This window comes from Eulemur rufifrons, chromosome 28 (assembly GCF_041146395.1).
Source record: "Eulemur rufifrons isolate Redbay chromosome 28, OSU_ERuf_1, whole genome shotgun sequence".
Lineage (NCBI taxonomy): Eukaryota > Metazoa > Chordata > Mammalia > Primates > Lemuridae > Eulemur > Eulemur rufifrons.
Window position 1 is genome coordinate 70,482,038 of NC_091010.1, and position 10,514 is coordinate 70,492,551.

The 10,514-nt window shown below is 52.9% G+C and overlaps 1 non-coding gene across 1 annotated transcript; it reads right to left on the minus strand.

The window, feature by feature from the left end:
• Positions 1 to 1,770: 1,770 nt before the first annotated feature.
• Positions 1,771 to 1,872, minus strand: LOC138376714 (U6 spliceosomal RNA). Its single transcript, XR_011231697.1, has one exon. It is a non-coding gene; the product is annotated as a U6 spliceosomal RNA (small nuclear RNA).
• Positions 1,873 to 10,514: the final 8,642 nt, after the last annotated feature.

Genomic DNA, 10,514 nt, shown 5'->3' on the forward strand with positions numbered 1-10,514 from the left:
AACATTGGGAGGCAGGGGATGGGTGTACACATACATAACGAGTGCGATGCGCCCCATCTAGGGGATGGACACGCTTGAAGCTCTGATGGGGGCGGGAAGCGGAGGCAAGGGCAATATAAGTAACCTAAACTTTTGGACTTCCATAATATGCTGAAATAAACAAATAAATAATAATAAAAAAATTAGCCGGGCATGGTGGTGCCTGTAGTCCCAGCTACTCGGGAGGCTGAGGCAGGAGGATCGCTTGAGCCCAGGAGTCTGAGGTTGCTGTGAGCTGGGCTGATGCCACGGCACTCACTCTAGCCTGGCCAACAAAGTGAGACTCTGTCTCAAAAAAAAACCAGAAAAGACATCTGCATTAGAGTGTTTATGGCAGCACAATTCACAACTGCAAAGGTGTGGACACAACCCAAGTGCCCATCGATACATGAGTGGATTAATAAAGTGTGGTATCTGTACACCATGGAGTTCTACTCAGCTATAAGGAAGCATGTTGATCTAGCACCTCTTGTACTACCCTGGACGGAGCTGGAGCCCATTCTACGAAGTGAAGTATCACGAGAATGGAAAAACAAGCACCACATGTACTCGCCATCAAACTGGCACCAGCTGACCCATACTGAGGTGCTCAGTGGCAGTAATACTCACTGGGTGCCCGTGAGGTGGGGCGGTGGGTAACCCACAGCTAATGGAGACGGGGCACACTGTGTGGGGGAGGGACACGCCGTGGCCCTGGCTTGAGCGAGGCAATGCATTTCATGTAACCAAAATGCTGGTACCCCCCGCAGTATCCTGAACTAAAAACAAAAAAAAAACAAAAAACTTCCTTTCTCCCTTGGCCATCCTCACTGTCCCAGAAACTGGCTATTCTGTGCCGCAAGCAAGGGGACCCAGGCCAGAAGTCCCTGTGGTTTCCACAATGGGAGGATCTCCGGAGCCCAGGAGTTCAGGACCAGCCTGGGCGACAGAGTGTGACCTCATCTCTGGAGGAAAGTTTTCCGTACAGTGGAAGTACATTCCGTTGTAGGGATGTGCCACCGTTTGTTTATGTGTTTGCCTGTTGATGGACATTTGGAATGTTTTCAGTTTTTGCCTCTAACAAAGCTGCCGTGAGTATTCATGTACGAGTCTTTCTATATACATGCTCTTTCATTTCTCCTGGATATGAAAAAAATACTAGAATGGAATGGCTGGATCATACAGTGGGTGTACATTTAGCTTTGTAAGAAACCGTCATAATGTTTTCCAAAGTGCTTGTGCTATTTTACGCCCCACCAGCAGCCTGGGAGAGGCCCAGCTCCTCCACACCCTGCACGCTGCCTCCTCAGTCCTTTTCATTTTAGCCACACTGACGGGTGTGTACTCTTATCTCTTTGTGATTTTAATTGGCATTTCCCTATTGTTGACGTCTTTTCATATACTTACTTGCCATTTATTCAAATCTTTTGTCTATTTTTTAACTGGGTTGTCTTATTGTTTAGTTCTAAGAGTTCTTTGTTTTTTCTAGATACAAGTCCTTTGTCAAGCGATCCTCCCGCGATCCTCCCGTCTTATCCTCCCGTCTTATCCTCCCTGTCTTAGCCTCTCTGTCTTAGCCTCCGGAGTAACTGGGACAACAGACACCACCACACCTGGCTAATTAAAATAATTTTTTTGTAGAGGTCTCATTGTGTTGCCCAGGCTGGTCTAGAACTCCTGGCCTCAAGCAGTACTCCCACCTTGGCCCCCGGTGCTGGGATTCCAGCATGAGGCACCGTGCCTGGCCCTACTATAAACACTACTGTTTTGTCTTTGTGTCATTCTTGCCCAGGGGCCATGCTAATCTTCTCTGTATCATTCCAATTTTAGTATATGTGCTGCCGAAGCAAGCACATAAATACTATTGTTAAATTTTACATTCTTGTTCATTGCCAGTGTATAGAAATACAGTATCCTGCAACCTGCTCGGCTCGCCCAAACATGGATTTATAGGCCCTCGAGGTCTCTCCAGCAGTTACCCAGAAATGTTTAAGTGCAAATGTCTCTTACTGTACCCTGGTTTCACTATAACTTCCAGCAACTTCCTTCCCTGGGAGGACCCCACCAGTAGGCCCCAGGCACAACCTTCAAAGGGCCTGTGTGTTTCCAGTGGAGGTGGGGGGAGGTGGAGTGGCCTTTCCAGGGGAGCCCCAGGTCGGGTCAGGGAACCAGGGACCATGAAGTGGGCAACGGAAAAGAAACAATCATTGGCTCACCCCTCTCACCTTCCCTACCTTGCAAAAATTGTCACTTTCTAAAGCAGTGGTCACCAAACTTTTTTCCTCCCGTATTTCCTGGAAGAATTTTTCAAAATTCTTCCGTATTTTCAGTAGACATCTAGGTTTTTCCTCATAAATGTAACTGCTTTGCAAATGATGTTATTTCTCACATATTGTAATTATTAACATTTAATAAAACTTTTTGTAACACTTTTAAACATACACAATGGCTGCTAAATACCAAAGTCATTTGATAGTCCCATCATCCAATTACACATAAGTAATCATCCTTTAGCAGGAACTTTTACATCTTTCATTTTTCTTCTTGAACCTACATTTCAATTTATACTGTCTCCATATAATTTTTTTCATTATATTTTTATTTTTATTTATTTTTCCAACCCCACACCCCTATGTTTTGTTTTGTTTTGTTTTGTTTTTTTTAAGACAGAGTCTCACTCTGTTGCCCACGCTGGAGTGCCGTGGTGTCAGCCTAGCTCACAGCAACCTCAAACTCCTGGGCTCAAGCGATCCTCCTGCCTCAGCCTCCCGAGTAGCTGGGACTACAGGCATGCGCCACCATGCCCGGCTAATTTTTTCTATATATTTTTAAGTTGTCCAGCTAATTTCCTTGTATTTTTTTTTTTTTTTAGTAGAGACGGGGGTCTCGCTCTTGCTTAGGCTGGTCTCAAACTCCTGGGCTCAAACGATCCACCTGCCTCGGCCTCCCAGAGTGCCGGGATTACAGGCACGAGCCACTGCGCCCGGCCCATATAATTTATCATAATGTAGTATCTTTTATTTTAGAAAGTCTTTTATTGATCATTCAATCATTTCTGTCAAATGCCTATGGATATACATTTAAATATAATAAAAAATATATCCTGGGACTCTAAGATTCTTTAAAAATTTCTTTTTGATAGACTTAGTGTTCTGATAATGAACATTTCACAGTTCTGCGAAATAAATGACAATCCGAGACGCCGGGAAGCAGTTACTAGGAGTGAGATGCGGTTGGCATCTTTCATTCCTAGTTTTCCCGTTTTGCGGATGTGGGTCCTGAGAAACCTTACTCACGTACAGGTGACAGGGAAGGAGCTGTCTGTGTTTTAGCAGTTGTGACACTTCATTTCCGAGCCCCTAAGTTACATGCCAAACATCGCGCAGGCCGGGCGCGGTGGCTCACGCCTGTAATCCTAGCACTCTGGGAGGCCCAGGTGGGCGGATCGTTTGAGCTCAGGAGTTCGAGACCAGCCTGAGCAAGAGTGAGACCCTGTCTCTACTAAAAATAGAAAGAAATTATATGGACAGCTAAAAATATATAGAGAAAAAATTAGCATGCCTGTAGTCTCAGCTACTCGGGAGGCTGAGGCAGGAGGATCGCTTGAGCTCAGGAGTTTGAGGTTGCTATGAGCTAGGCTGACGCCACGGCACTCACTCTAGCCTGGGCAACAGAGTGAGACTCTGTCTCAAAAAAAAAATAAAATAAAATAAAATAATAAAAAAAATAAAAAAAAAAAAAAGAACAAACATCGCACAGGAACCTTTCACCGGAAACGTGCATGACCAACCAGCTGAGGAGGTGGTAGGTCTGTCCTCGGCTTGTCGAACCCTGGACAGGGAGGATCCTGGACCTGCAGGACTTGTGACCACTGCTACGATCACTCCCATTGTCAGCTCCAAACGCCCCCGTCGCCAGTCACGTCTGGAGGTCCCACCTGCAGGGCCGCAGGCTGCTGGGGGACGAGAGCCCCTTTCTCACCTAAGGCGGGAGAGGGCCGCTGTGGGCAGGGCGAGGGGGCAGAGGAAGCTGCCCTCAGGTCAGCTTTAGGGAAGAAATGGATCCCCCTGACTGTGTCCGAGCCCCGCCCCCACCCCACAGTCTCTGGGTGCCCCGGGAGACACCGTGCGGACCCCGAGTGAGTGGAGAGCCTGCTCCCCACCCCCCCACCCCACCCCCACCCCCGCCTTGCGGAGGGCAGGGCGCAGGGGGTGAGCTCGTGTTAGGACGAAAGTGTTAGGGTGGAGGAAGATTTCTCATGCAGAGATTAAGATATATAAGTAAAAAAAAGTTTATCTTCTCAGAGGAGGGGTGGGGGAAGGAAGAGAGCAGGGAGAGGGCGTCGCATCCCAAAGAAACAGGAGGGAGAGGCCAGCCTAGGCCAAGCGCCTCGCTGCTTCTACAGGGACAGAGAAAGAGAGAAAAAAAATAGTGATGCTGTCAGCTGGTGACGAAGGTGGCAGCAGGTAGGTAACAGACCATGAGGATGTCCCAGTCCAAGAGCTGGTTCCCTTCCTTGGAGTCGGGATCATCACAGCAGATGTGACTGTGCTCCGGTGTGGTTGAGGCTGGAGCTCGTTCTCCTGCTGTTTGCTCAGAAACTCTGTACAAGCAGATTCTCAAAAAGCAATTTTGAAAGAGAGAGATGTACATCTCCTTTCTGTCCGTTCAGAGCTTGTGCAAAGCAGAACCCCGGCGGTGCCTGTTAGAGAACTCACAGAACTGGCCTTTAACTGGGACTGGGAAATTGTGGGGTTGGGTGTTTCTCTGCTATTTTTGCAAGGCTGCCCCTCAGAAAGGTGGCAGGGACGCCCGGGCACGGTCCCCGCTGCATGACAGCAGGCTCTGAGAGACGCTGTCCACGGTCTGTGCAGCAAGAAACAGGTATCTGGGAAGACTGTTTTTTGAAAGGACGAAATAGGAAGAAGTGTTAATTTGAATACCAAAAATTAGGCTAGATAGGGAAATGAGCTAATCCTGACACTTTGCTTCAAGGAGTCAGATGATATTGTCTAAAGCTGGAAAGAACACATCAGCCTCTGCTTTTTACAGTTCTGTTGGTCACTGACTCCAGAGCCGAAACCAGAAATGGTTAGACATGGTTGCCTCTTAGTAGTGAGGTTAACACGTCTTCACCTCTCACTTCGTGACCTGTATTACTTGGATTTTTATCATGTGCATATATTATTTTGATTAAAAATATACATTAAATCCGGGCCAGGCGCAGTGGCTCACGCCTGTAATCCTAGCACACTGCGAGGCCAAGTGGGGGAGGATGGCTCAAGGTCAGGAGTTCAAGACCAGCCTGACCAAGAGACCCCATCTCTACTAAAGAAAATAGAAAGAAATTAGCTGGACAACTAAAAATATATAGAAAAAATTAGCCGGGCATGGTGGCACATGCCTGTAATCCCAGCTACTCGGGAGGCTGAGGCAGAAGGATCACTTGAGCCCAGGAGTTTGAGGTTGCTGTGAGCTAGGCTGACGCCACGGCACTCTAGCCTGGGCAACAGAGTGAGACTCTGTCTCAAAAAAAAAAAAAAAATATATATATATATATATACACACATATATATATTAAATCCTTAACGATGAGGGTTTGCCAAGAGGACCGAGGAGCCAATGGAAAGGCTCTCAGTTGCTAAACTGGAACAATTTGAGCAACAAATAAAATAGTACCAGATTATAACCCAATGTATAAAATGAATTTTCATGAGTCTAATCATAATATAAATAATCGAAAAAGTAAATAAAGAGAGAAAAAGATAAATCTCCCATGCAGAAAAATTCCAAATAACTGATATAACTACTCCTCCCTTGGCCAGGCACAGTGGCTCACGCCTGTAATCCTAGCACTCTGGGAGGCCAAGGCGGGAGTATCGCTCGAGGTCAGGATTTGGAGACCAGCCTGAGCAAGAGTGAGACCCCGTCTCTAGTAAAAAATAGAAAGAAATTATCTGAACAACTAAAAATATATATATATATAAAAACTTAGCCAGGCATGGTGGCACACGCCTGTAGTCCCAGCTACTCTGGGAGGCTGAGGCAGGAGGATCGCTTGAGCCCAGGAGTTTGAGGTTGCTGTGAGCTAGGCTGATGCCACGGCACTCTAGCCAGGGCAAAAAGAGTGAGACTCTTGTCTCAAAAAAAAAAAAAATTTTTTTTGAAAGTAAAAAATTAAAAAAAAAAACACTCTTCCCTCTAGGTGGGGGAGCGTAACTTCTCTTTAAGTGAGGGCGGGGCGGTTATTTTCTCCAGAGAGGAAAGTGTGGAAGGGGGAAGGTCACTGACAGTCCCAGCTGGGGGGACCATGGCCACCATCGTCAGGCATGGTCGTGTTGACGTGTGGACAAGATGGGACTAGAGGGCCTTTGCCCTGTGGTCTCCTCCCAGAAACCGGTAACCCCAGCCCCATCCTGAGGAAAAAAACAGACAGATCCCACTAGGGGGACCCTGCAAAACACCTCAAGGTCATGGAAAACAAGGACAGTCTGAGAAACTCTCAGGGCCAAGAGGAGCCTGAGGACATATGTGACTCAGTGACACCTGGGGGCCGGGCGCGGTGGCTCACGCCTGTAATCCTAGCACTCTGGGAGGCCGAGGTGGGAGGATTGCTCAAGGTCAGGAGTTGGAGACCAGCCTGAGCAAGAGCGAGACCCCGTCTCTACTAAAAATAGAGAAATTAGCTGGCCATGGTGGCGAACACCTGCAGTCCCAGCTACCTGGGAGGCTGAGGCAGGAAGTCACTTGAGCCCAGGAGTTGGAGGCTGCAGTGAGCTGTGATGAGACCACTGCACTCCAGCCTGGGCAACAGAGCGAGACTGTTTCCAAAAAAAAAAAAAAAGAGTCCTGTGGCATCCTGGATGGTACGCTGGGACAGGAAAGGGACATTAGGGAAAAACCATTGAAATCTGGAAAAATAAATGGACTTTAGTTAATAACATATCAATGTTGGTTAATTATAACAAATGTACCAAAGGAATATAAGATGTTAATACAGGGTAACTGGATATGGGGTGTATGAGAATGCTCTGTAGTATATTCATAATTTTTCTGTAAATCTAAAACAGTTCTAAAAAAATAAAATGTATTTATTTAATTATTTTTTATAGATGGGGTCTCATATGTTGTCCAGGCTGGTCTTGAACTCCTGGCCTCAAGGGATCCTCCAGCCTCAGCATCCTGGGTAGCTGGGATTACAGGTGTGTGCCACTGCGCCCGGCAATTTATTAAAATAATATACTAAATGCTACTCATGAAAATGCATAGCATTAAATGCACCTTAAGGAAAAGATATAAAGATATAAAATAAAGAAACTGGGTGCTTAAGTTAAAAAAAAAAATAAACTAAATCTGGCCAAAGAAAAGGGCTAAAAGAAAACTAGGGAAAAAAACTAAATAAAAGAAATTAACAACTTTACAGCATTTTTATAAAATTAATAAAAATTAAAGCAAAAGGACTGAGTTACAGAATTGTCTTCATGAAATTCAAAATTTAACTGATAAATAACACTTTCAATAAGGGGCGTGAGGAGAAAATTAAGCCTCGGGACCCCCAGAACGTGTGATGCCAAAAGCCAGCCTGAGCCTGGGAGCCGCGCCGCGGCCACCTGTGCCCAGGGACGGGCTGCGATGTGGGGACCCAGAGCCCAGGGCCCACACAGCAAAGGTGTCCGGGTGGCTCCCCCGACAGACATTCAGGGAAACGCTCGTTCTCCCTGAACTGTCAGAATATCCGGCCCCGCAGAGCAGCCTCCATCCCGAGTCTCACCCCACAGCCACGGCCCGGGTGCAGCCTCCATCCCGAGTCTCACCCCACAGCCACGGCCCGGGCGCAGCCTCCATCCCGAGTCTCACCCCACAGCCACAGCCCGGGCGCGGCCTCCATCCCGAGTCTCACCCCACAGCCACAGCCCGGGTGCAGCCTCCATCCCGAGTCTCACCCCACAGCCGCGGCCCGGGCGCAGCCTCCATCCCGAGTCTCACCCCACAGCCGCGGCCCGGGCGCGGCCTCCATCCCGAGTCTCACCCCACAGCCGCGGCCCGGGCGCGGCCTCCATCCCGAGTCTCACCCCACAGCCACGGCCCGGGCGCGGCCTCCATCCCGAGTCTCACCCCACAGCCACGGCCCGGGCGCAGCCTCCATCCCGAGTCTCACCCCACAGCCACGGCCCGGGCGCAGCCTCCATCCCGAGTCTCACCCCACAGCCGCGGCCCGGGCGCGGCCTCCATCCCGAGTCTCACCCCACAGCCACAGCCCGGGCGCGGCCTCCATCCCGAGTCTCACCCCACAGCCACGGCCCGGGCGCGGCCTCCATCCCGAGTCTCACCCCACAGCCGCGGCCCGGGCGCGGCCTCCATCCCGAGTCTCACCCCACAGCCACGGCCCGGGCGCGGCCTCCATCCCGAGTCTCACCCCACAGCCACAGCCCGGGCGCAGCCTCCATCCCGAGTCTCACCCCACAGCCACAGCCCGGGTGCAGCCTCCATCCCGAGTCTCACCCCACAGCCACGGCCCGGGCGCGGCCTCCATCCCGAGTCTCACCCCACAGCCGCAGCCCGGGTGCAGCCTCCATCCCGAGTCTCACCCCACAGCCGCGGCCCGGGCGCGGCCTCCATCCCGAGTCTCACCCCACAGCCACGGCCCGGGTGCAGCCTCCATCCCGAGTCTCACCCCACAGCCGCGGCCCGGGCGCGGCCTCCATCCCGAGTCTCACCCCACAGCCGCGGCCCGGGCGCAGCCTCCATCCCGAGTCTCACCCCACAGCCGCGGCCCGGGTGCAGCCTCCATCCCGAGTCTCACCCCACAGCCGCGGCCCGGGCGCAGCCTCCATCCCGAGTCTCACCCCACAGCCACAGCCCGGGTGCAGCCTCCATCCCGAGTCTCACCCCACAGCCGCGGCCCGGGCGCGGCCTCCATCCCGAGTCTCACCCCACAGCCGCAGCCCGGGTGCAGCCTCCATCCCGAGTCTCACCCCACAGCCACGGCCCGGGCGCGGCCTCCATCCCGAGTCTCACCCCACAGCCGCGGCCCGGGCGCGGCCTCCATCCCGAGTCTCACCCCACAGCCGCGGCCCGGGCGCGGCCTCCATCCCGAGTCTCACCCCACAGCCGCGGCCCGGGCGCGGCCTCCATCCCGAGTCTCACCCCACAGCCGCGGCCCGGGCGCGGCCTCCATCCCGAGTCTCACCCCACAGCCGCGGCCCGGGTGCGGCCTCCATCCCGAGTCTCACCCCACAGCCACGGCCCGGGTGTGGCCTCCATCCCGAGTCTCACCCCACAGCCGCGGCCCGGGTGCAGCCTCCATCCTGCGTTCCGGGCTTCCCGCTACGCGTCGCTGCAAGCAGAGCGCTGCAGGCGCAGCCAAGAGCAGGTGAGATCAGCCGCCCTCTGGGCGCGACACACGTTTGACGGGCTACAGGAGGAGCGGGAATATCCATGAAAGGAGAAACACGCGTGCATGGCTGAGCTTCGTGCTGCTTCCTGGGGCCCATGTCCAAACCTGGCGGCCTTGGCACCGTCCGAGGGTGGGGCGCTCGGCTGTCCGACGTCAAACGGCGAGGCAGAGGACACAGAGACCCCCGCTGTGCATCCTCCGTGGACTGGCCGGAACCACTCCGTGGGCCATGGTCTCTCACCAGGAAGGAACGCTGGCCAGTTGTCTGAAACCACAAAAAGGGAGCAGCAGCGTCAGCGGTTGGTTGAAGTCAGCGGGTAGCAAACCCCCCCAAAGGCTGCTCTGTGAGCCCGTAGGGAGGACAGCCTGGTGGCAGCTAACGAAGGAGGCAGCGCAAGGAGGCCTGTCTGACCTCCCATCCCTCGTGGCTGGGAAGTCAGTTTAAAGGTTTCTCTGGGGTCCCGTTGGCCAAGATGGGGTCCTTTCAGTTGGGTGTGGGGCTTAGGATTTTTAGTCCCCGCTGGGAACACGCTGCATCCCCTTGTCCCCTATGCCCCAAACTCTGCCTGCCACGGCACACGGTGGGCAGAGCTGAGTGTGCATGGTGAGCAGGGCGGCCCTGCCGGCAGGTTGGGCTCATTTCCGGGGCCCGGATGGACCCTGTGTGGTGGGGCCCGGCCTGGGGTTGTCTAGAACGTGCTGAAGGGGCACCTGCAAGGGCAAAACAGAACGAGGTTGTAGGGATTCCTGCAAAGGCAGAGGAGCCCCCAAAGACCCCGAAAAGGTGGCCCAAGAAGGGCAGTCAGCGTTGGTCACCGCCTGAGCCCAGGTGGCTCGTAGGCACGGGGACCTTCCCAGGCCCCTGCCGCTCCCCGACTCTGACCCTGCAGAGGCCCGGCGCCGTGGCTGGGGGCAAGCGGGCAGGGGCGGCGAGGAAAGAGGAAGAAGCCTGTCCCACCCCGTTTCTGGGCGCGGGGGCCTGGCTGCAGGAGGGGAGAGGGTCCGACTCAGAATAAAGCTGGGAGTCTGGATGTCACACAGGCCAGGACACGGCAATCTCCGCAGAGGCCTGAAAGGAAGACAGGGCGTCGTTTTCACG